At 43.5% G+C, this 26,975-nt stretch overlaps 1 long non-coding RNA gene across 3 annotated transcripts in view; it reads left to right on the forward strand.

The window, feature by feature from the left end:
- LOC133562127 (uncharacterized) overlaps window positions 1–26,975 on the forward strand; it is a 78,519-nt gene that overhangs the window by 21,481 nt on the left and 30,063 nt on the right. For 2 of the 3 annotated variants that reach the window (XR_009808842.1, XR_009808841.1), the window contains exon 3: window positions 2,809–2,945. This is a non-coding gene — a long non-coding RNA (uncharacterized LOC133562127). Of the gene's footprint in view, window positions 1–2,591; window positions 2,710–2,808; window positions 2,946–26,975 lie in introns of those variants that run through there. The other variant, XR_009808843.1, reaches the window with a different exon arrangement.

The raw sequence follows: 26,975 nt of genomic DNA on the forward strand, positions 1-26,975 counted from the left end.
GAAACAGCGTGAGCGGTAAGGGGGACTGTTACGTTCCCAGATGGCTCAAAGTCTAGGGATTGTAAGGGATTGCAACATAAGTGTATAAATCAAAGAAGTTGTAAATTAAAGACACCAAAGCCAAGAATTGAAAAGTAACACAACACTAGCCTAGCTTGGGAATACAGGTGCTGTCAAATGAATAAACAAAACATACCAAAATACACCTCTGGAAAAGAAAGGTAAGCTGACTAACTAAAGCTATTTATTTAGCATTAACCAAAAACCTACCTAACTGCTCTAACCAAAGAGGGGGTCCAAAACATACAAGGGTGACAGCCACAACTAAACCTGGTGTCTCTATAAACAAACAAATCCTAAGTGTGTAGTGTATAGAGGCCTCTGTCTAACCTTTCCCAAGACCAGGCCACAGATACTTACAAAAGTTCAAAGGTAAAAAAAATGGAAGAAAAGAAAAAGTAGCGCCAAAGACAAAGTAGGGTCTCTCAAAACTCCAGACAGCATGTCAGAAAAAGAATCCTCCTTTCCAGTGGTGAGCAGGTGATTTAAAGCAGCACAGGAGGATGAATAGTGGACCAGGATTGGCTGGCTGATTAACAGGTGAAATGAGGAACAGCTGGGAGCAGGAACCGGTTGATTGGCAGCAGAGGTCATGATTGAGTGTGACCTGTTCAAACAGAAGAAAAAAACACAAAAACAAACCACCACTACGTGGAACGTATAAGTGACCAAGCGTCTTTTCGTTTCGTCCTCGCCAGTTTCGGGTCCTAAATGGCTGTCAAAGTGTACCAACTTGTCGGAATAACTCAGACTCTGTCCAGGTGAGATGCATGATTTATAATCTAGAATAAACTTCCAGAAAGCAAAGAAGCCAGGAATTAGCAGACCACTCGATGATGTAAACGTAGGGACACACGTAAGTGATCACAGCGCTTCTCAAAATAGTTTGCCTGCGTAAGCGTTTATAAGAACAATACCACTAATACGTGACTTAATAATCAAGTCACGAAATGTAAATGGAGTTTTGTTGGCGGTTTTTGAATGGTTATTTATTAAATTTTATAGGCAAAATAGAGGAGGTCCCATTGGCTCCTCTGTAAGCAGACTTTTATTTACTTGTATTTACAAGTTTAAAAATAAAAATAAAAAATACAAATCAGCATTAAAAAAATCAGTTTTGTCGTCATGTCATTCATAAAGATTGTGAACGATGGGCAAAATATAAAAAAAGGTGCTGTTTCCCTTTAATATAACACCTAATTTTCACCAGAAAGTTTTATAATTTTATATAATATTTAATCTGTGTGAAGCCCCAAGATTTTAAACGCGATGTAGCAAGGAACGACCGTATGCCCTTTTTTTAAAATGCCTTGTTGGCTCACAAAAATTATTGTATCTGTGAAATATGACTGGTACTTATAAAACAAAATAACACAAATGTGTCATTATTGTTTCATTACCACACATACGTTTTAAGAGTTTGTGCAAAATGTCCCTCTCAGCGGAAGCCACATGTGCAAAATAGAACAATTGGACATATGCAAGCTTGTGCAAGAGGAGAGGTTCTGGGTGGTTCAGTTTACAGTATGTACTCGTTGGCCCCCCAATGAATCTTTCCAGATCTCGTGATGAGCTTCCTCCTCTTTCTCTCTCTGCTTTCTTCACAATCAAATCACTCAATGTAAGCGGGCGGGCCCACTAGCTTTACTTGAAAAAAAAAAAAAGAAAAGAAAAAAGATGAATGCAAAAATGTAACCCAAAGCACAAAAGAAACGTGTCATTGTGAAATTTGTTAGCTGTATGTCAGCAGTTGCTATGGAGACTTTGTGCAGATTGGTTCAGCAGTCTGACATCAACCTTGCATTTTCTCGATTGTTGGCTGCTTTGTTGCTCCAAACAAATTATTTTCCTCCCAATCAATATTTCAGCAGCAGTCTTCAAACACATTAGGCATTTCATTAATATTGATGCAGCCCTTAAAACAGTAAAAGAACACATGCTCTGATTGGATATCTTTGGGCTGCTTATGTTGGAATTCATTTGGAAATGCCTTTACGTTTGTAAAACTGAAGGCTGCCCTTACCTTGAACCACCATTTACAAACCTTTCCCTTCCCCCACCTGCATTTCTCCTTCTGCCCCCTTCTGCTTCCCTGTGCTTTCTCTCTATCTGCCTCTCTCACAAACACACGCACACACACACAGGCACACACGCACACACTCCTGCAAGCTGAGTGTCTTTCCTGTATGCTGGGGGGCCAGCAGAGGGAAAGTACACCGCGGGAAAAAAAAAGCACTCGGGAGTTCAAGTGCACAAGCTTTAAAGACACAGCTGTCTCTGACAAAGGAGAGCACAACAAAGGCAAAACCACAGCAGAAAGGAATAATAAAGACCTGACCATGAGGTACCCATACACATAAATAGTATGGGGATCAACTAACAGAAAAAGAGGGAACATTTAAAAAATGTGAACAGGAATATTAAGAAAATTTGTCGCCTCCCCTTTCCCTCTCTCCACATATTCCCTCCCACCGTCCTTTCTCTAAATCGCCGTCCCTCCCTCTTGCTTCTCCGTCATTCCTACCCTTCATGCACCCACACACATACGCACATTTTGGCACACATGAGGCGATTGATGCCTTCTCCCTCCTTCCCTTTTCTCAACTCCAGCACCTTGCGAGCATTTGAGTCCTCTCCTTACAGAATAGAGTAAGCGGTTCTGCACAGCTGCAAGCGCATGCTCGCTGTCCCGACGCCACCTCATTTTACCGCCTGTGACCTCATCTGAGTTGCCTGCTCCCCTCACAGCGGATAATGTGACGAGTTGCTTGGCGCAAAGGCTCAAGGGAAGCAGAAATGCAACCGTCCTAGTTCAGAGGGACACCATAAACTCCAGAGTGACCCGAGTGGAAGGAATCAAGTTGTTGACAGAATTGCTGAAGGAGGTAGGAAAAAAGTTGAGTTGTTTTTCACTCGCCATGCTATTTGAGAAGAAAAGTACATGTACACAGAATAGTCTTGTTGTTTTGTTGTTCTTTGACGTCTCTTTCTTGTGGCTGGGGGCTCCGAGTAGTAATTTTCCTGCATCTGGATCGATTTGTAAAATTGTCCCTCCCCCTTTACTTCTACCGAATTTGTACTATGGATTACCTGTATTTGCAGTTTATTATTTTGGTGGAGCAAAAAAGTAAGATCACTGTAGCAAAGGTAGATTGCAGGCCTCACCTCGGTAGCTGAAGGGCAAGAAAGAGCGGGTGAGGTAGTCAAGGTATTTATGTAATGTTTATAGAATATATTTACGACTTTGAATTTTGACCCTGAGTGGGTATAAGTTAGCCAACTATACATTTGTAGGTTTCATTTTTTATGTAACCTTTTCCAAAAATTACATAAAATGTAAAAAATTTAGCTCCCCACACAAATGAGACATCCCACACTCAACATTGCTCTACCATTCATTTGTGCTCTTAAAAGCTCCCCAAACATTGAGTGCTCTATGAGTACCTGTATGATTGCATCCATACTCCTTTTACCTCATCCCATGTGTGTTCCCGGCCTCCATTGTGCCCATTACTCTCCACATGTGCTCGTCGGGGCCTGTGGTATGTCATCATTCAATCCAGGCATTTAACAAGCCTGCCCATCTCCATGGAGACCCTCATTGCAGTCCTCTTTGAACCTCAGTGTGACTGTATCCAAATTGACTAAGATGCCCTGCTTGTCTGCCTGCCAGCTAGTGCAGTTCAGCAGAGGGCTGACCATTGTAGCGATCATTTATGATGTGTTGATAGTTGAGAATTATTATTGATAAATAATCAAAAGCTTTCCAGTCGGCCCCGATATCATTAGTTGGAAATAATCTAGCATGATGAAATGAGGCAAGTTGAAGAGCAACAGCATATTTGTGTGATTAAATTTGTTGTATCTATTTTCCAAAATGAATGAAGTAGCGGTACAGTTTTGGGGAAAAAAGTATGGTAGTATCATAAAACATACTATGGTTTTACACACTATATTGACCAGTGTTGGGACTAATGCGTTACAAAGTAACGCGTTACTGTAACTCCGTTATTTTCGGCGGTAACTAGTAGTCTAATGCGTTATTTTTTATATTCAATAACTCAGTTACCACTACTACATGATGTGTTACTGCGTTATTTTACGTTATTTTTTTATATAGCATCGTCCTGAGTCACAAGGGAGAGAAGAGGTGTGTGGGTGTGTGTCGGGTAGAGGGGCGTGTCTGTATTTACTAACAAGACATTATGCGGAGCCGAAGCAGAGTTTCTTAACATGGGGGTATTTTCACAACTTTTCTTTTGTCGAGCACAAAGGAAAGAACCTTTTAGTTAAATGTAAGTTCTGTCTTGGATCAAACATCCTATCTACTGCCAAAAACAGCAACTAAAATCTGCTGAAACAGCTTCAAAAGCAACATACTTTGAAAGAGCTACAAACCCCGTTTCCATATGAGTTGGGAAATTGTGTTGGATGTAAATATACTAAACGGAATACAATGATTTTCAAATCATTTTCAACCCATATTCAGTTGAATATGCTACCAAGACAACATATTGGATGTTCAAACTGATAAACATTTTTTTGTGCAAATAATCATTAACCTTAAAATTTGATGCCAGGAACACGTGACAAAGAAGTTGGGAAAGGTGGCAATAAATACTGTTAAGTTGAGGAATGCTCATCTCAAAGTGCAATTGCAAGAAATTTAGGGATTTCAACATCTACGGTCCATAATATCATTAAAAGGTTCAAAGAATCTGGAGAAATCACTCCACGTAAGCGGCATGGCTGGAAACCAACATTGGATGACCGTGACCTTCGATCCCTCAGACGGCACTGTATCAAAAACTGACATCAATCTCTAAAGGATATCACCACGTGGGCTCAGGAATATTTCAGAAAACCACGGTCACTAAAAACAGTTTGTCGCTACATCTGTAAGTACAAGTTAAAGTTTTACTATGCAAAGCGAAAGCCATTTATCAACAACATCCAGATACGCCACCGGCTTCTCTGGGCCTGAGATCATCTAAGATGGACTGATGCAAAGTGGAAAAGTGTTCTGTGGTCTGACGAGTCCACATTTCCAATTGTTTTTGGAAGTATTTGACATTGTGTTATCCGGACCAAAGAGGACCCGAACCATCCAGACTGTTATCGACGCAAAGTTCAAAAGCCAGCATCTGCGATGGTATGGGGGTGCATTAGTGCCCAGGGCATGGGTAACTTACACATCTGTGAAGGCACCAATAATGCTGAAAGGTACATACAGGTTTTGGAACAACATATGCTGCCATCTAAGCGCCGTCTTTTTCATGGACGCCCCAGCTTATTTCAGTAAGACAATGCCAAGCCACTTTCAGCACATGTTACAACAGCGTGGCTTCGTAAAAAAAAAAGAGTGCGGGTACTTTCCTGGTCCGCCTGCAGTCCAGACCTGTCTCCCATTGAAAATGTGTGGCGCATTATGAAGCGTAAGATACGACAGCGGAGACCCCGGTGTGACGCTTGGTGGGCATAGCGATGCCGGATTTGTTCTTCCGTGGATGCGTCGGGCAAGAACACAGCGTAAGGTAAGAAATAAAGGATTTATTTAACTAATAAAAGGCTAAGAACAAAAATACTGGTGCTAGGCAGAAAAGGCAAACAAAAGGCGCTAGCATGGAAGCTAGGGAAACAAACAGATACACTAACACTTGGCACAAAGGCACAAAAAGGGAAAACAAAACAACTAGCATGAAAGCTAGGCATAAACAAAGCGTAGCGTGAAAGCTAGCTAGTAAGAGCATGGAAATCAGTCGTCACTTGTTGCATGAGAGCAAATTAGGAACCAAGAACGAAATAACAAAAGGGGCAGGCTTTAATAAGGCAGTAATCACGAGGAACAGGTGTGCGTCGAAAACAAGGGGCAGGTGAAAACTAATGAGCAACCATGGTAACAGACTAAACAAGGAACTAAGGCAAACATTGGCAGACTATATAATACAAAAATGGAACAAAACACGACTGTGGAATGATCCGAGCAGCAGATCATAACAACCGGACTGTTAAACGAATGAAGTTCTACATAAAACAAGAATGGGAAAGAATTCCACTTTCAAAGTTTCAACAATTAGTTTCCTCAGTTCCCAAACGTTTATTGAGTGTTGTTAAAAGTAAAGGTGATGTAACACAGCGGTAAACATCCCCTTTCCCAACTACTTTGGAACGTGTTGCAGCCATGAAATTCTAAGTTAATTATTATTTGCAAAAAAAAAAAATAAAGTTTATGAGTTTGAACATCATAAATCTTGTCTTTGTAGTGCATTCAATTGAATATGGGTTAAAACGGATTTGCAAATCATTGTATTCCGTTTGTATTTACATCTAACACAATTTCCCAACTCATATGGAAACGGGGTTTGTAGTAAAGAGAGACACAGACTCTGATGCCACTTCACCTCCACCTCCTCCACCACCTAAGGATTTTTACGGAGGGACTGCTAGCCAGGACTACATTGATAGAGCCATTGCAGCATATGTGCTAGATGACATGCAGTCACCCGATTTCAGGCAGCTAATTAGCATGATAGCGGGCATCAACCGGCAAATGGCACGAAAACATTTTCCAAAGTTCTTGGACACAGTGGATAGTGAGCACATAAATATGGAAAGCAAGCTAAAGAAGACACTCCAAACACTGCCTCTGCTCATCATTCAGCACTGAAGGTGCACACACTCTGTCAATTCTCTTATAGATAGATAGATAGATGGATAGTACTTTATTGATTCCTTCAGGATAGTTCCTTCAGGAAAATTTAAATTCCAGCAGCAGTGTACAGAGTTGAGATCAATTTAAAAAGTAAAAAGTAAATAATATGGGTATAAATGGAACAAATTACAATAAGAATAAAAATAAAAAGCAACAATGGGAATACAAATATAACATTAAAATAAGAATATAACAAGAGAAACTAGGCAGTAGTGACCATGTTATGAAAAAGTATTGTACTGTTATTGTTTTGCATCCCCTGTTATCCTAGTACCCCCCCACCCCCTCCCCAGAGAGGAGTTGTACAGTCTAATGATCTATCTATCTATCTTATATACTCTTTCATTCTAGACTTCTAGAGTGTTATATTATCACATCACTCTAAATCAGGGGTCTCAAACTCAATTTACCTGGGGGCCACTGCATGCAGAAACTGGGTGAGGCTGGGACGCAAGAAAAGATTTCTTAAAAAAATCTAACATGCACTTTTTAATGAATTCACCTTCTATGAATGGCTTTCCTGCCCTAGCAACATACTTTCCAACCCTCACGATTTTTCCGGGAAACTCCTGAATTTCAGTGCACCTCCCGACAATCTACCGGTGCAACCAATCTCCCGAATTTTTCCCAATTTTCACCCGGCCGACATTATTAAGGACTGCCGTGACTGCACTGCCTTTAACGTCCTCTACAAAAGTGGTTCTCAACCTTTTTTCAGTGATATACCCCCAGTGAACATTTTTTTTAATTCAAGTACCCCCTAATCAGAGCAAAGCATTTTTGGTTGAAAAAAAAGAGATGAAGAAGTAAAATACAACACTATGTCATCAGTTTCTGATTTATTAAATTGTATAACAGTGCAAAATATTGCTCATTTGTAGTGGTTTTTCTTGGACTATTTGGAGAAAAAGATATAAAAATAACCCCAAAATTTGTTGAAAAATAAACAAGTGATTGAATTATAAATAAAGATTTCTACACATAGAAGTAATCATCAACTTAAAGTGCCATCTTTGGGGATTGTAATAAAGATCCATCTGGATTCATGAACTTAATTCTAAAACATTTCTTCACAAAAAAAGAAATCTTTAACATCAATATTTATGGAACATGTCCACAAAAAGTCTAGCTGTCAACACTGAATGTTGGATTGTTGTATTAATTTTCCACAGTTTATGAACTTACATTCATACTTCATTGAAGTATTGTTCAATAATCATATGTATAAATGATTTATGAATTGCTGCTGTTTTTTTTAGAATGTTTTTAATAAATCTCACTTGTCCCTTGGCATACCTTAAAGTACCTCAAGGGGTCCTTGCACCCTCAAAAGAAGACTACTGCTCCACTACATCAGTGGTCCCCAACCACCGGTACCGGGCCGCAGAATAATTTTTTATTAAAACCTTTTTTTTATTTTTTTTTTATTAAATCAACATTAAAAACACAATATACACTTACAAATAGTGCACCAACCACAAAAAACTCCCGTTTTCATGACAAAAACGTCCATTTTTCATGACAAAGAAGGAAAAAAAAAAAGGACACCCCCCCCCGGGCCGCGGGACAAATTATTAAGCGTTGACCGGTCCGCGGATACAAAAAGGTTGGGGACCACTGCACTACATGACATCGCGCACGCTTTTATATCACACAACCAATGTGCCGGCTCTGTATCATGTAGTGTCAAACTTGTGCAGAACGTCAGTGGCTGCAAGACGTTCTTGTTCAACAGCCATACAGGTCACACTGAGAGTGCCGTATAAACAACGTTAACACTGTTACAAATATGCGCCACACTGTGAACCCAAACCAAACAAGAATGAAAAACCCTTTTTGAGAGAATTTCTGCACCCTAACACAACTTAAACACAAGAGGACAAATACCCAGAACACCTTGCAGGGCTACAATATACAACGCCTCAACCGATGCAAGTAGGGAAGGTGGGTGGTGGGGGGTTGGTGGTAGCAGGGGTGTGTATATTGTAGCCCGAAAGAGTTAGGTCTGCATGGGATTCTGGGTATTTGTTCTGTTGTGTTTATGTTGTATTACGGTGCGGATGTTCTCCCGAAATGTGTTTGTCATTCTCGTTTGATGTGGGTTCACAGTCTGGCACATATTTGTAACAGTGTTAAAACTTTTTTTTGTGCCCACCCTTAGTGTGACCTGTGTAGCTGTTGATCAAATATATCTTGCAATGACACACGTGCATCTGTCATGGCCAGATGCAACATACAACTGGGCTTGCACGCTGTCAGTTCAGGATGTAGGGGGCGCTAAAGGCAGTGCCAATATGGCACTCCCTGAATACTGTTGATCTAGTAAAAATTGACAGGGGCTTCGAGAGAATTCTCATATCAAAGCGCGGGCCGCATAATAACATCTCGCGGGCCGCAATTGGTCCGCGGGCCACATGTTTGAGACCCTTGCTCTAAATGTCTAGACTATAAAGTACACAAACATAAAGATGGATCCTAGTGGTCTAAGCCAATCTTTCCTTTTCTCAAAACTAAAACTGGGGAAATACGTAGAGTGTTTTGGGCTTCAGTACAGTGTTGATCTCCTAAAAACATGATTTTATTTCACAATTCCTTGAGAGAAAAAACGGCTGGTTAAGCATGGGTATAGCAGTATGTGTGCTGTATGTAGTGACATGACATATAATCATGTCATGTGTGCCTTCCTTGGGTGAAGCCAGGTTTACAGCTACGTTGTGACATGTTGTTATTATGCGGTTTGTTACTTATGTATGTTATGTTTCAGCTATTTAAAATAGTTTTGTCAATTTGTTCTGGCCCGAAATAAATTGGCCCTTTGAAACATATCTTTGTCTTTGTGTGTTGTATGTAGACCATATCTTCAGCAGAGTTCAGCTATGCAAATGTACATGTATGTCAAGTTGATCAACAGATTGTATTATTCTCCAGTGCAATAACAGTACTGAAATGAAAGCTATAACATTTATGGGAGCCTCAATTTTTTTTATTTTTTTTTTAAAAGAAGTAACTAAATAGTTCACAGTAATGCATTACTTTTTGGTGTAAGTAACTCAGTTAGTAACTGAGTTACTTTTGAAATAAAGTTACTGGTAATTGTAACTAGTTACTGGTTTTCAGTAACCAACCCAACACTATTGACAAACATCTATAAAAACTAATATGAGGTATTCTGTTTAACACTTTCACTATCTGTATGTACTACTCCTGATCGTCACAGATGGTGGTATTGACTAATATCAACCACACATGGTGTGAGTAACATGGGTTGTATTTGATGGAACAATAGAAGAACAATTTGAATACTTGGTAATTAAACTATTTTCTGTATTTAAAGGAGGAGACACATTTACCCAATTAATTTAGATATATGATTAATGAGGAAAGTAATCAATAGCAACAGCCTTACTTAGTGTAGATGAGGTCTTTGCATCCAAGGCCATTGTGGTGTAGTGTAGAGCATGTTTGGTAACTCATTGGGCCAATTCAATATAAACGGGTTTGATATAAACGTAACTCAAACTACACTTATGGAGTGTGAGGAACCACAAAAACATGTCTCTAAACTTGCCTTTGAAGTTCACTGAAGCTCATTTCCTTTCATGACTAAGGATCTTCTAATGAAGTTGCAAATGCCTTGCGGTACATAATTAGAACATGGGGTACTGCTGTAAATTTACCTTAATTTAACATGTTTGTGTCTTAAAATTAAATAAATTTGCCAAATATCTCCTAAACATAAAGCCAGTAAAAAAACAAAACAAGTCTTTTTCCCACAAAAAGGTTTTGCTGCAGTTGAACAAGGTGCAAAAAAAGCAATTCATGTGATTCTCCGTATTTGTCTTCCGTATCAGTTGGGTATTTCTTGTGTGAAAGAGAAGGTGTTCACACAACAAGCAGCATCTATTACGGAGAAAGTAGTGCACCTTGTGATCATCCGATATGAATGTACAAAAGCTGAGTGAGCACTATTCCCTCTGGACTGTGTGTTCCGGTTGTATCAGTGTATGTCTATCTTCCCTGGGACATGAGTTTGAACTGGGACTGCACTGATAGACCTCCATCTGGAAACCCATAAGGTGTTCTTGCTACATAAGCACAAAGCCACCAATGTTTTGCTCACCAAGGTGTGTATAAGTTCAGCTTGACATTATCTACTAGAGGTGGGAATCTTTGGACACATTACGATTTAATTTGATTCTGATTCTTGGGGTGACAATTCAATTCTTGATTCAACGATAGTTAGTTTGTATAAGAATTATAAATTATAAAATATCATTTTAACACAGGTTACAGGTTACAAAAGCTCCTCTTGGCTGTTGATGTCCAACATATACGTGCATTGTTGGCCTAAAAAAACGTCTGAACAAATGTTTTTTTTTTATCTACAAAAATCACAGAATGTTAATCAGTCTGATAAAATAAATAAGAGCAATCCAAACGCCAACCCAATCCCATCTTTAGAACACTCAGGATAAAAATTTACAAAGCAATTGAGAAGACATACAAATTCAACACTTATTGATTACAATAAACTATAAAAAAGCAACAGTATCAAAAGTAATATATCAGTAATAGTTGTTTAATGATTTAATCCAAAAATTGATTCTTAAAAACATTTTCAAAAAAAGTTTGATTTTTTTAAACAATTCTTGAAAAACTATGAATCATTTTAGAACTGAAAAAATAAAAATTTTCTATCTGAATGTTAATAGAGTTTTATGAGCACCCCTATTATTACTACACTTGTATAATGACTACAGACCAAATGCAGCAATCAATTGTACACATTTTATTAGATAGCTTTAGAACTTAGTTCCATCAAATGATTGCATTTTTTTATCTGATTAATAATAAATCTTTGAATTGTAATAATTATAATTAATCGCCGGTTAATACCTTAATAACTCAACCTCTCATTGGGTTGAGTTTTTTTCTTGCCTTGATGTGGGATTTGAGCCGAGGATGTCGTTGTGGCTTGTGCAGCCCTTTGAGACACTCGTGATTTAGGGCTTGTGGAAGCCTGCTGCTTCTGGGTTCTCGGGACCACCAAGGACTGACATGACAGGCTTTCAAAGTTATACAAGATTTATTTTTCAATATCTATTTTCTGCTTTTCAGCAATTGTCTTTACTTAGTGCTCTCCAGCAATTGTCTTTGTCGTGTGTGTCTCGCGTGTGCTCCAACTCCAACTACTTCTGCTTCCCGACTGTTGCCTTTAACAGAGCAACAGGTGATTAGACAAACACTTTCAGCTGTGTCATCCACTCACCTGTCACCAGTCTCGAAGCCGGTCCTGCTTCGCCGCAGATGCGGAGACCACGCCCACCACATACCTCCACCGCCAGACTCAGGCCGGGACGCCGTCCAGCCGCGACCCCCCCACCTCCCGGGAGAGAGCGGGACAAGAAGTCGGCCACAGCCATCTGTGCACCCGGTCTGTGGATCACTCTGAAGTCGTAGGTTTGCAAAGCTGGATACCAACGGGTGATCCGCGCGTTTGCATCCTTCATGCGGTGGAGCCACCGAAGGGGTTTGTGGTCCGAGCAGAGGCTGAATGAGCGCCCCAGGAGGTAGTATCGGCGGGCCCCGACCGCCCACCTGATGGCGAGGCACTCTCCACTGTGCTGTAACTTGCCTCCTTTTCGGATAGCTTGCGGCTGATGTTTAGGATGGGCCGGTCGACGCCCTCCACCTGCTCGGACAAAACAGCTCCCAGTCTTCTGCCCGACGCGTCAGCCTGCAGACAAAACGGGAGAGAAAAATCAGGCATGTGTAGGACCGGCTCCTCGCAGAAGGCCTTCTTAACCCTCTCAAACGCTTGCTGGCACTGCCTCGTTCACTGGACCAGATTGGGGTACCCTTTCGGGTGAGGTCAGTTATTGGGCTGGTCAGGTCCGCAAACCGGGGGATAAACCTCCGGTAGCCCCAAAAACTGCCTCACCTCTTTTTTCGTCTTGGGGGTTGGGCAGGCCGCAATTGCCGCTGTTTCATGGGGTCGCAGCACCCGGTCCATGAGGCGCTGGAACGTGGTAGGCGCACCGAACAAGCCAAACGGAAGTGTTACAAATTGGTATAAACCTTCCGGAGTGGAAAAAGGCCGTTTTTTCCTTGAACTCTGGTGACAAGGGAATCTGCCAGTAGCCCTTGGTCAAATCCAGTGTCGTGAAAAAACGAGTAGTGCCCAGCCGATCCAGGAGCTTGTCGACCCGAGGCGTGGGGTACGCGTCAAAACGTGATACTTCATTCACCTTGCGGTAATCCACACAGAACCACACAGACCCGTCCTTCTTCCCTACAAGAACTATGGGACTGCACCACGCACTGTGGGATTCTTCTATTACCCCCAATTCCGGCATGGATTTTAATTTCTCCCAAACTATTTTGCGTTTGTGTTCGGTGAGCCTGTATGGCCGAGAGCACACCGTAACCACCGGGCTGGCCTCGATATGATGCTGGATGAGATTCGTGCGGTCGGGCCAAGGGGAGACACGTCAGAGAAGCGCCGCTGCAGTTTAGCAACATCCGCTTTCTGCGCTAACGTGAGCTGGTTATCACAGGGGAGAGGAGAGGGAGGGACAGAGCGCGGGATCTCTGGTCCCAACTCTTCCTCCTCTCTCACTTCCATTACCATGGAGACAGGCTCCGCCTCCCTCCATGCCTTCAACAGGTTAAGATGGTAGATTTGTGTGTCTCCGCCCCGGTCCGAGCGTCGAACCTCGTAATCCACGTCACCCACTTGCCGTGTGACCTCGAAGGGTCCTTGCCACTTTGCAAGTAATTTTGAGCTGGATATTGGGAGTAGTCCAAGCACTTTTTTCTCCCGGTGAAAATATTCTTAGCTGGGTTCCCTTGTTGTACGTGCGCTGTTGTCGTTGCTTGCCACGGAGCAAATTCTCACTTGACAAGTGTGCCACTGTGTGGAGTTTTGCTCGTATATCCATAACGTACTGCATTTCATTTTTGCTGGACCTTGGACCCTCCTCCCAACTTTCTTTAATTGCATCCAACACTCTGTGGGGTTTCCTGCCGTATAATAACTCAAAAGGTGTAAAGCCAGTGGAGGCTTGGGGTACCTCCCGCATCGCTAACATGAGGGCATCCAGCCATTTATCCCAACTTGGTTTGTCCTTGTGCGTAAACTTACGGATCATGGTTTTTAGCGTCTTGTTTAGCCGCTCCACCACCCCATGCGTTTGTGGATGGTACACGCTGGTGCCTTGGCGAGCACGCTTGCGAGATCTCTCCAGGGGTCGTCTTCCCCGTCTCCGGTGGTCCGGCCAAGTTGGGTGCCAAATTGTGGAAGCCTGGTGCTTCCAGGTTCTCGGGACCACCAAGGACTGACATGACAGGCTTTCAAAGTTCTACAAGATTTATTTTTCAATATCTATTTTCTGCTTTTCAGCAATTTTCTTTACTTAGTGCTCTCCGGCAATTGTCTTCGTCGTGTGTGTCTCGCGTGTGCTCCAACTCCAACTACTTATGCTTCCAGACTGCTGCCTTTAACAGAGCGACAGGTGATTAGACAAACACTTTCAGCTGTGTCATACACTCACCTGTCACCAATCTCGAAGCCGGTCCTGCCACACCCCGCTTCGTCGCAGGTGCGCAGGCCACGCCCACCACAGGGCTATATAAGTAAACTATGATTGATTGATTGATTGAATACTTGTTTGCATAATTTAATATATTTGGACATCAAATTTTAATGTCGCAATGTCTTACAGTAACATTTTTTTTTATGTTTTACTTGAATACACGTCATTTATTTGCTCAAAACTTGCTAACAGTTTTATCTAAAGACCCGTCTGGGTTTGTTTTGAAGTGAAATTTTCCAGTTAGTGCACCAGTAGGTGTTTCAGTACTCATCTTTGCACTGACAGACAGTATGTATTGACCTGATCACTGACCATGACGTAAAACATCCTGCGGCGCACTGCCTTTCAGGTAAGTATCCACGGTTTAGGGAAAGGAGCATGTGTGGTTTTCGGGATTAGTCTGTGTATATAAATGATTAATGTGATAATTTGTTGTGAATAGTGACATGAGTTAACTTGTTATTTTTGACAGCCATAATAATTACCCAATGCATCCAGCACGGATCTACGGATCATTTGATTCTGACTAGCTCACCACAATAACTTTAAAACTTCAGTTCAGACATTATACTTTTATTTCTGACAAATTATCACAAAACAGCATTACGAAATTAAAAAGTCATAAATAAAACCCAAATAGCTCACCCAATCAATCAATCAATTAATCAAAGTTTATTTGTATAGCCTTCAATCATAAATGCTTCAAAGCGCTGCACAAACCACAACAACAAAAGTCAACCTAATGGGAACAATGAAAAACCATGGAAGGGACCACAGATGTGGAGACCCCCTGCCCTTGCCATGCAGGAAAGGCTAGAGTATAAAAGAGAGTATATAAATTAGTTGTAAGATGGAACTTGAATGCATCTACTGCGGTAGCATCTCTAACTTACCGGTAGGGCATTCCAGAGTATTAGAGCCCGTATAGAAAACGCTCTATATCCCGCTGACATTTTTTGGGCTCTGGGAATCACTAACAAGACAGAGTTCCTTGAACGCAGATATCTGGCCTTCACATATGGTACAATACAATCAGCAAGATAGGATGGAGCTAGACCGTTTAGTATTTTATACGTAAGTAGTAAAATCTTATAGTCGCATCTTTAGTTCCCAGGAAGCCAGTGCAGGTGAGCCAGTATAGACGTAATATCATCAAACTTGCTTGTCCTTGTCAAAAGCCTAGCAGCCACATTTTGTACCAACCGTAATCTTTTAATGCTGGACATAGGGAGACTCGAAAATAATGTGTTACAGTAATCAAGACGAGACGTAATCGACATTTCCGGTTTCTTGGCGTTAAGAGGCAAAAGGTTGCTGGACAGCCATTATTTGATTTCATTAAGACATGCCTCTAAATCAGTGGTCCCCAACCTTTTTGTATCCGCGGACCGGTCAACGCTTAATAATTTGGGTGGGGGATCCTTTTTTTTTTTTCTTTGTCATGAAAAAAGGACGTTTTTGTCATGAAAAAGGGAGTTTTTTGGGGTTGGTGCACTAATTGTAAGTGTATATTGTGTTTTTTATGTTTATTCTAATAAAAAAAAAAAAGAAAACATTTTTTTAATTTTTTTTTTTTTTTAAATAAAAATTAATAAAAAATTATTCTGCGGCCCGGTACCAATCGGTCCACGGCGCGGCCCGGTGGTTGGGGACCACTGCTGTAAGCCAGTGGTCCCCAACCACCGGGCTTGATTGGTACTGGGCCGCAGAAGAATTTTTTATTAATTAAAAAAAAAAAAGTTTATTATTTTTTTTTTTTTTTATTAAATCTACATAAAAACACAAGATACACTTACAATTAGTGCAACAACTCAAAAAACCTCCTTTTTCATGACAAAAAAAAAAAAGAATCCAGCTCCCTGACCCCCCGCTGGGCTGCGGGACGAAGATTGACAGAATTAACGTTACCTTTATGTCTTCTTTTTTTATTTGTATACACTTCATGGAAAAAAATATAATCCTATGACAGGCCGACAGGTATGAAACATCCTCCTCCTGGTGAAATTAAATCAGCCTGGGAGCAGGACTTAAATCTTTTTATGTCAGTTGATAAATGGACTTAATCTCCAAAAGGGTTAGCTCAGTATCCGTTTGTGCCTGTCATTTGGAATCAGACGGCTGTGACAAATAGGTGAATTGTCCACACTCCACATGGTTTTAGAATATCTTGGGGCAGGGGAACTACCATTTCAACATTCTAAGATTAAACTTCATCTCTACTTCCCTCTTTTTTAAACCCAACATCTTGGTATCACTATGGTGCCACAAGAAAGGATCTTGTGCACTCGTCTGCGGCACATTGTCCTTCGCCTCTCTTTGGCTCAGACACCAACTAAGATGAAGGGATGGATACTGTCCCCACCCACCAACACAAAGGGACATTATTTCCTGTCTGCTTTTTAAAGAAGCTATCCATTTAATTATTCCTCGAAAATGTCTAACTTCCATCACCACTTAGCACTAATTTATGAATTGCAGATATGACGTTTATTAAAATTATTACAATTGTGTTGCTTTAAAATAGCTTCATTTTGATATGATAGAAGCATTAAAGACCTATGAGGATTTTAATCTATATTTAAAACACTTCCTTGTGGTCCCAGAATATGTATTGTTTGTGCTTTGGTGTAAATTTGACATGAATTTGCCTTCACAGTTACTTTTGTAATCCGTTTTTTGAGTCTGTCTGCTAGATGTTCAATTGTGGAGGCGTTCCCAGATTGCTAAAGTATTGTAATTAATCTTTTGAAAACGTACATTGTTAAAATATAGATCCTAAAGTCATCACCACTTTTTTTCAAGACATAATTAAAAATTTACTTCTATATATCCATTTTATACCGCTTGTCTTTCTCTTGGTCTCGGGGGTGGCTGCAGCCTATCCCAGCTGCATTTGGGTGCAAGGCAGTGTACACCTTGGACAAGTCGTCACCTCATCTCAGGAAAATTAATTTCATAAACATTATATAAATTAACTGTGTGTCAACATTAGGTAAACCAGCAGACTCGTCGATCGATTCAGACTCAGCTTTTAGCAGCATTTATGTCACTGCATGTGGAACATCTGTGTTATGTGCAGGTCAAGGTGAGATGAAAATATTTTATCCTACCTTTTTTGTGTGCGTTCTCATAGCCCAGGGGTCGGCAACCTTTACCAGTCAAAGAGCCATTTTGACCCGTTTCACAAAATATAGAAAACAATGGGAGCCGCAAAACTCTTTCGAAATTTAAAATTAAATAACACTGCATACAGAGTGTTTTTTACTTTGTGCTTTTCATAAACCAGTGGTCTCAAACACGCGGCCCGCACCTTAATATGAAAATTTAATGACAGTGGAGCCCGCGAGTTTTATATGTATGCCACTAGCTAGCTATTAAAGAACCATATGGATGTTATGATGTTGTTGTTGTGCTGGGACTCTTCACCCGTGAGCGTACTCCGGTAAGGGAATAAGGACACCATTTTTACGTTTCAACTTCTTTATATAACTTTTTAGCAGCAGCAGCTAAGTACACTCTCCAAATACACACACACTTCTACACACCAACTCAAGGACTCCGAGAAGTAAACATAGCTGCCCGGTAAACTGCCTGACTTAAAACCGACTCAACTTAAAGGTGCATGACTATATTAATAGCTTGTTACGTCAACAATAATAGTCAATTATATTCAACAATTAACATATTAAATACATAACTTTATCTTCTCTCTTAATCTCTGACAAAGGGAATTTATAACAGCCGCCCCCTAAATATCATGGCTATTTTGAAACAAACATAAATTCCCACAACAGTCCTTTAACCAGGATTATCGTCAGGAAGAGCTGACAGCTGTACCAGCCGAGCAACTGGTCTCAGGTAAGTCTTCTCGCCAACTTTGATTTCAGCAGTCCGTATACATCCATCATCACTCGCATTTAGCTTCACCACCCTCCCCATTGGCCAGTGAGTACGTGGAAGCTGAGGATCAACAATCATCACAACTGTGTCCAGGGGGAGATGATCTGTGTGTTGGCGCCACCTCTGGCGGGTTTGAAGAGAGGGCAAGTAGTTCCTGATGAACTGTGTCCAGAAGTGGTCGGCCATCATCTGGCAATGACGCCAGCGCCTCCTGGTGAGGGTGTCAGGAGCATAGGCAACTTGTGGGAGAGAGGCATCCTGCCGACCCATCAACATGTTGGGAGTCACTGGGTCTGGATCGGCCACATCAGAGGATACATATCCTAAAGGTTTGGCATTGAGGATGCCTTCCACCTCGATGAGGAGTGTGAGCAGGACCTCTTCTTGCAGCACTTGTGCACTTATGACCACTTGTAGGGATTTCTTGACTGATTGAATCTCGCGCTCCCAGACTCCACCAAAGTGGGGAGATGCGGGTGGGTTAAGACGGAACTTAATCCGTTTTTCTGCAAGCCGCCCCTGCAACTGTGATTCCATTGCTGCAAAGGCCTCCTTCAGCTCCTTATCTGCCCCTCTGAAGTTAGTCCCCTGGTCAGAGAGGACCTCAAAGGGAGTGCCTCTTCGTGCGATGAACCGTCTCAGTGCAAGGAGGAAAGCATCTGTGTCGAGGCTAGTGAGCAGATCCAGATGTATACATCTCGTCGTGAGACATTTGAAAATGATCCCCCAGCGCTTTTCACTTCGCCTCCCAGCCTTGACCATGTACGGACCAAAGCAGTCCACGCCTGTTGAGAAGAATGGAGGCTTGAGCAACCGCAGACGGGCTGAGGGCAGGTCTGCCATCCTCGGCACCACTGGCTTCCCTCTCCACTTCATGCAATCAGCACAAGCTCTCTGGTACTTCTTGATAGCCTGCCTTCCTCGCAGAACCCAGTAGTAGCGCCTCATCTCTGCAAGCACTCTATCAGGTCCAGGGTGGTGTAGTTGAGCATCCATCTCTTTGAGTGTAGTGACTGCATGACGGGGATCCAACAATATTGGATGAAAGTCAGTGGGGCAAGAGCTGTCTAAACGGCGCAGGCGTCCTCCAACCCATATAAGACCCAATGTAGGGTCTAATTCTGGGGCTAGCGTACTCAGCCTGCTGCTGGGTGGCACAGGCTTGCCGGCTCTGAGGCATCGGATTTCTTCAGAGAAGCAGTCTGCTTGACTGGTTTTGAGCAGGTGGACCTCAGCATTTCTTAGATCGCACAGAGGTGAAGCAGGGTCGGCTGCCGCCCCATGAAGAGACTGTTGCGTAGCCTTAGATTAGATTAGATTAGATAGTACTGTATTTATTCCGTCAGGAGAGTTCCTTCAGGAAAATTACAATTTTCAGCACAATCCCATTCAAGATCAGACAAACATTACAGGGAGACAGAACAGGATCGCTGACGGGTCTGCCAGCTTCCAGCGCCCCTTACAAAAAAGATGACATACAGGTAAACAAGAGGGGGTGGGGTGAGGGGGGGGGGGGGGGGGTGGATAGAAGATAAAAATAAAAAATCGGTCTTAGCCTGGGCCCTGGAGTGGGGGTGCAGACTGAGGCCAAGGGAAAAGAACAACTCATAGCCATAGTACACATCTTGACCAACTCTCTCCAGCTACTGAACCGGGTGAGATCTGGTATCTTGGGTGATGAGCTGGTCGGTGTGAGAGCACAAAAAACATTTTGTTTTAACTCACCACTGTCCTGTGGCTCCGTGATGCTAGGACATGATGGCCATTCATCCTGTGGGCGGCGAAGGAATGCTGGTCCCTGGATCCAATGATTCGGCGCAGCCAGCTCAGCTAACGTCTTGCCACGGGTGAGATCGTCTGCCGGATTTTTAGCTGTGTCCACATACCTCCAGTTGTGTGAGGCAGTAAGCTCCTGGATCTCAGAAACCCGGGTTCCCACGAAAACCTTGAACCTGCATGACTGAGATGTCAGCCAGGTGAGAACTGTCGTGGAGTCAGTCCATAAGAAGGTCTGGGTAATACACATGGTGAGCTCTTTGTGAATGAGGGAGGACAGCTGGGCTCCTGTCAGCGCTGCACAGAGCTCCAACCATGGCATTGACTGCTGGCGTTTTGGGGCCACCCTAGACCTTGCCATCACAAGTGAGACATAGACAGTGTCATTAGTATTTATGGTGAGATATGCCACTGACCCTTAGGCTTGCTCAGAGGAGTCACAGAAGACGTGGAGAGAGTACTCTGTGGTGTCAATAGCAAGCTCCAATGGTGCATAGGTTCGAGGGATGGAGATGTTGGCCAGCTCGGGGAGTTCTCTCTCCCAGCTGGACCAAGCCTGGAAGATGTCAGGAGGGAGGTTCGGGTCGTCCCAGCTCCTCTTCTTTGCCCACAGTCTCTGGACAAGAATCTTGGCCCGTGTAGTGTACGGTATAATGATCCCGATCGGCTCATACTGGCGGGCAAGTACCTTATAGATGTACCGCATAGTAGGGGTCTCATTCTCTGGAGGCTTTGGTTTGAAACCGAGCCGATCAGATGGACAATACCACCGCAGACAAAGGGCCGGTTCCTGTAGATCGTTGCTCTTCTCGGCCAGCCACAGCTCAGTGCTTTCAGATCGTGCACTGGAAGGCAAGTGGGAGACAACACATGAGAAGTTACTTGCCCACTGTCGAATCTCAAATCCTCCTGAGGCCAGACATCGTCGCATCTTGTCCACCAGGAGCTTGGCTGACTCTGTCGTCGACAGGCTCTGCAGACAGATGTCCACGTAGAAAGACTGTTCGATGGATTGCAGGACGTTTTCATTTCCTGCAGCACATTCCTTGACATGTTTTTGCAGAGCAAATGTTGCACAAGACGGGCTGCTCGTGGTACCAAATGGCAACACCTGCCATTGGTATACGTCAGGCTGTTTCTCCCTTTGCAGGTTTCTCCAAACAAACCTCAACAACGGCTGGTCCTTTGGTAGCAACCGAACTTGGTGGAACATGGCTCGGATATCTCCACTGATGGCGACAGCGTGCTGGCGGAACCGCAGGAGGACCCCGATGAGAGATGGGCCAAGGGTTGGACCTGGGAGAAGCTGCTCATTAAGAGAGAGACCACCATGATTAAAGGAGCAGTCAAAGACAAGGCGATGTTTGCCATTATGATGGACGAGGTGATGAGGTATGAACCATGACTCACTGGAGCTGTTTCCCTCTCCCCCCTGGAGCTTTGTGACACACCCATCTATAAGCTTCTGGATCTCTGCTTCATATATTTTAGTTTTGACAGGGTCTTTAAGCAGTTGTCTTTCTGTACTGCGTAACTTTGGCATCACGGCTTCAACATCTGCTTTAAGTGGTGGTGCACCTTTTACCCGGAGCAGAGGTGTAGTGTAGCGAAGTGTGTCACCAACCTTCACTCTCTTAGTGCGTGTTTCCAAGACGCTCACCGCTTCCTGGTCCAGGCGAGACCGCACTGCTAGCCGCTCACTACGGAATGGGAGCACATAAAGCTGCCAGAGGCGTTTGACTTGTTGGTAGATGTCATCTGGTGTAGGCTTGAAGGCGGTGTAGTAACATGATGCAGCGGGGAACTGTGAACCATCTTGGCCCTGGAGCGTCCAGCCGAGTGCTGTATGGATAGCTACGGGTCCTCCCTTTGGGCCAAATCTCACAGGTTCTGTAGCAGTGATCAGGTGAGTGTAATCTGCACCAAGGAGCAGCAGTGGTTGCACCTTGTTGAAACTCTGCAGTTGTAATCCTCTCAGGTGGTGGTAGCGTCTCTGGAGCGCTGCTTTTGGATAGGATTGCTCGGTCAGGGTAAGTCGACCTGCTGTGTAGGCCCTCTCAACCAAATGCTGCTCTGATGGTGATGCTGGAGAAGCTAAATGAAAGTCAACTGATGCTCGAGTGAGGTGAACTACATCCTGACGAACAGTCCGCAGGGTGAGGGACTCTGCTCCGCCTCTGAGCTTCAGGTCTCGAACTGCAGCTGGAAGTATTATGGTGCGTTCAGCTCCATCATCGAGGATTGCATAGGTCTGCAATGATCTGGTCCCATGGCTGATGATAATTGGCTCCACTTTGAGGTATACTTTCCCTCCCTGCATCGAGTTAGCTGCTGAGGTGCAATCTTTGTGTGTGATGAGGTAGATGTGGGAGCCCGGCCTAGTGATGTCATGCAGCACTCTCAAGTGGATCTCCTGACACTCACTACAGGGTTTCTTTAACGTGCAGCTCCCTTCAACGTGGTTAGTACAGCCACAGTTACGACATCGCTTTCCGTCTGCTATCTACTTCTCAATTTCCTGTGATGAGCGTTGAATAATGTCTGGACACTGCGACAAGTAGTGCTCGGTACTCTTGCAGAAAAGACACATCTTTTTATACCTTTGTTGCTTGGCTGCTGGCCGAGGCGTTTCAGCTGATATGGGCTGGTCTGCGCCGTGATACACAGAAACAGGCTGAGTCCGAGGCCGGGGAGTAGGAACAGGTCTGTCTCTCTTGGCAGGCTGTGCTCCTTCAGCTCGATGGCGCTGTGCCATTTTCGCGGACAGTCTTTGAGCTTCTGCCTTCACTTTGAGCCACTCTGCTAGGTCCTTGAGGTTATATGGGTTTAGGCTGCTGGTGCTGAGGCGCCCTTGAATCTGCAGATGCTCCACAAAGTTGTCTCTCATGTGTCTAGGGAGTTTGCTAAGTAGCCGGTCAACATGGCCAGTAGACATCACTTCCATCCCATTAGGCCCTTCTAATGAGGTTAGCATTCCCACCAGCAAGTCAACATTGAGGGCAAAGCTCTGGAAGGCTTTGGGGTCTCCTGATTTGAGATCAGGGGAGTTCAGGATAGCTGCAATCTCACTTTGTGCCAACTGATGTAGCTGCCCATATTGTCTCTGCAAAGCCTGCATGGCGGCGGTGTAGGGCTGCACATAATGTCTGCATGACTGAGCTATTAGCTTGGCTTCACCCAGGATCAAGTGTTCCATAAGCACACGGTATTTGTAATGTTCAGAAAGTTCAGTGTGTGTGTTGAGCAGGTGATCTAATGCATTTTTAAGTCAGCAAACTCTCTCTCACTGTCATGCACTAACTTGGGCAGTTCAGGTACTGGAACAGGCTGTCTGGGGGCTGGGCAGTGTAAGGTACCTGCAGTGTTGTATACTGAGACTGGGGGATATACTGAACCTGTTGAGCTGATGAGGGCTGTTGCAGGGGGAGACACTAGTTGATATGCTGGCTGAGTTGACGGCAAAGACACAGGCTGGTAGAGTTGCAGATGTTTGTTCTGTGGTGGCAGTTGTGACTGGTTTAACGGCTGTGTAGCGATGGTTGATGGAGGCTGATAAACAGTCCCCAGGGGAGTGGCAGCACTGTAGGGTGATGTATTGATAACTTGCTGAGTGCCAGCCGCAATAGGTAGCTGTGGTGCAGAATATGGCGCTGTTGCTATTTGGGGGGGTTGATAGGCTGGTTGTGTAAACATTAGTGGAGCGTGTTGCTGCATGGGCTGTGCAGACGGAGTGTGGTGTACTGCCACACTGGCCGTGCGGACGGGAGTGGGGTGTATTGCTGATTTATTGGTGTTGTCTGGATGGGCAGGTATTGTAGTTGTGCAGCTAATGGCACTCTGTCCTGTACATTGTTAACCATCACTGTGGTAGGCTGGTTATACGGGTAGCCTGATGTAGCTGATGTCTGTGGGCTGGCATAACTCACTGTTTGTGACGCTTGAGGTGTAGGCTGCAGCGTAGAAACATTCAGCGTAGCGAGGGGAGGCGGGGCCCATGCAGATGTCACAGTTGAAGGCAAAGACTGCGTCAGTGTGTAGTTCTCCTGTCTACTACCTGATGTAGGAGTCATTGCTGTTTGAAGCTTTAGTGCTGTAGTGGTAGTATGTTGTAGTGCAGACCGTTGTGGCTCATGCTGAAGCAGCCTAGATGATCCAAGATGGAGGCTGGATTGCTGTGACAGAGGGGTGCTGTGAACTACTGAACCGCTTAACCAGGGTGATTGATATGGTGGGACGCTCATATTGAGATTAGCTGGTGGCTGTAGGACAGGAGAGCCCTGCCCGCTGTGATAGCTCCGCCCCGCGGGCGCCGCCGATGGTTGGCGCATATGGCATGTTAGCTGGCTGGGCGCATCTCTAGCATGCATCGCCATGTTCCACTCGCTCACCTTGTCGGCCTCTCCCGGCGATGATGGATGATCGGGGATAACGTGCACTCCGTGCGGCTGGTCCTCTATACACACAGACGCGGTCTGTAGGCAGAGCAACTGCAGCCGCTGGGCGCAGACGCTCTCTCTTTGGTCCACTGCGCGGGCACCGTGAGGGATGAGGGACTGTGGAAGGCTAACCTGGTAGCTTTCTAGACGAGTTGGAAGCTGTCGCTGTCTTGCTCCGAGTGCGCCGCCGTCTGCCACTGTTGTTAGCGCGTTGTCCATTTCTTCGTCGCGAGTGAGGAAATCTGGCTCGAAGGACCAATATTAAGGAACCATATGGATGTTATGATGTTGTTGTTGTGCTGGGACTCTTCACCTGTGAGCGTACTCCGGTAAGGGAATAAGGACACCGTTTTTACGTTTCAACTTCTTTATATAACTTTTTAGCAGCAGCAGCTAAGTACACTCTCCAAATACACACACACTTCTACACACCAACTCAAGGACCACGAGAAGTAAACATAGCTGCCCGGTAAACTGCCTGACTTAAAACCGACTCAACTTAAAGGTGCGTAACTATATTAATAGCTTGTTACGTCAACAATAATAGTCAATTATATTCAACAATTAACATATTAAATAAAGAACTTTATCTTCTATCTTAATCTCTGACAAAGGGAATTTATAACACTAGCATTACACTTAAAACCCTTCCAAATATTCCGAGAGACTACCGAACGTCAGATCAACTACACTCACGAATGTTAATAGGATTTCCCTCGACCAACAATAATAAGGGCATCCGGTGTAGGCGCTGCCTTTAGGGCGCTCTCTACAACACGTTCAATCAGCTTGCCAGCCCAGTCACGTGTCGTATCAGGCTTCTGCAGACACACGTAGACGATTGTAAGGCCTACTTTTTATTACAACCATACAGGTCACACTGAGGGTGCCCATTTAAACAACTTTAACACTGTTACTAATATGCGCCGCACTGAACCCACACCAAATGAGAATGACAAACACATTTCGGGAGAACATCAGCACTGTAACACAACATAAACACAAAAGAACAAATACCCAGAATCCCATGCATCCCTACTCTTCCAGGCTACATTATACACCCCCGCTAGCACCAAATCCCCCCACCCCCTCCATGCGTTGGTTGAGATGGGCGGGGTTTGGTGCTAGCGGGGGTGTATAATGTAGCTCAGAAGAGTCGGTTTCTTCTTCAATTTCGTTTTTTGCTATCTGCCTCCACACTCCAACCATTCGTTTCAATACATGCGTAATCTGTTGAATCGCTTAAGCCGCTGAAATCCGAGTCTGAATCCGAGCTAATGTTGCTATATCTTGCTGTTCTATCCGCTATGTTTGTTTGTATTGGCATCACTATGTGACGTCACAGGAAAATGGACGGGTGGATTTACAGATAATGAAAATCAGGTACTTTAAAGCCTTTTCTCGGGATATTCCATGATGGGTAAAATTTTGAAAAAAACTTCGAAAAATAAAATAAGCCACTGGGAACTGATTTTTATCGGTTTTAACCCTTCTGAAATTGTGACAATGTTCCCCTTTTAATAAGTGCTTTCTCCTCACGGTGACGTCACAACGTAATCAGAATGCAAAACCCTGTGAATAGAGGATCCCAAACTGTGTGCACGCTCACGCCATTATGCATGAGCTGTATGATTTGAGGTGTTGGCATTGTTTAACATGATTATTCAACATTGTAACAACATTTATAAGTCAGAAAAGACAAAATTCATCATAGAACCTCTTTAAGTTTTTGTTCCATTTTTTTTACTTACTCTCTTTTCTACCCTCAAACGTCATGTGTTTATGAATATTAAAATATTTACAAATTGAAGTTGACGAAAATATTAAGAAATGTATTAGTTAGTGTGTTATGTAAGTTCCATACCGTAGTTAAGTGGTGGCTTTGTATATACAGCTGTATGCAGAGGTAGTAATGCGAGGCTTAATATCTGCAGACTGGTGCAAAGTTTTTGAAGTGACTGGAAGTTTGTTTTTGTCTCTTGCACCACCCTTTATCACTGCTTCTCATGTTAGATCTCCTCTATCAACGTAATGCCTTGTCTTGTTCTTGATGTATGACTTTTTTCTCTATCACCACTCACCAGTCATCCTTAGTATCACACATTCTCTTTTATGCGCTGTAGATGTCTGACATATTTTTCAGTGTCACAGCTGTTAGATGTAGGGAGAAAAAGGGGCTGAGTGTCACAAATTGTGTTCATGGTTGTGATTTTTTTTAACTGTTGTATATAGTGTTTGTGGATAAATTAAAAGTGTAACAGTATGTATTTATAATAAATATTTTTTGGTACAGAACTTCCAGTTTGGTACATAGCTTACCGATTTACCACACTGTACACAAGTGAGGGACTGGGCGTATAAACCATGCATCTACTCAGTAAAAAAAATAAATACATACATGTGCAGACCAGCTTTTGGCTGGAAAGCGCTTCTCTTGTTTGGGAACACAAAGGGCCTGATTTACTAAAGATTTGCGTGTGCTAAAACATGTGCAAA

This window comes from Nerophis ophidion, linkage group LG11 (genome assembly GCF_033978795.1).
Source record: "Nerophis ophidion isolate RoL-2023_Sa linkage group LG11, RoL_Noph_v1.0, whole genome shotgun sequence".
Taxonomy (NCBI): Eukaryota; Metazoa; Chordata; class Actinopteri; order Syngnathiformes; family Syngnathidae; genus Nerophis; species Nerophis ophidion.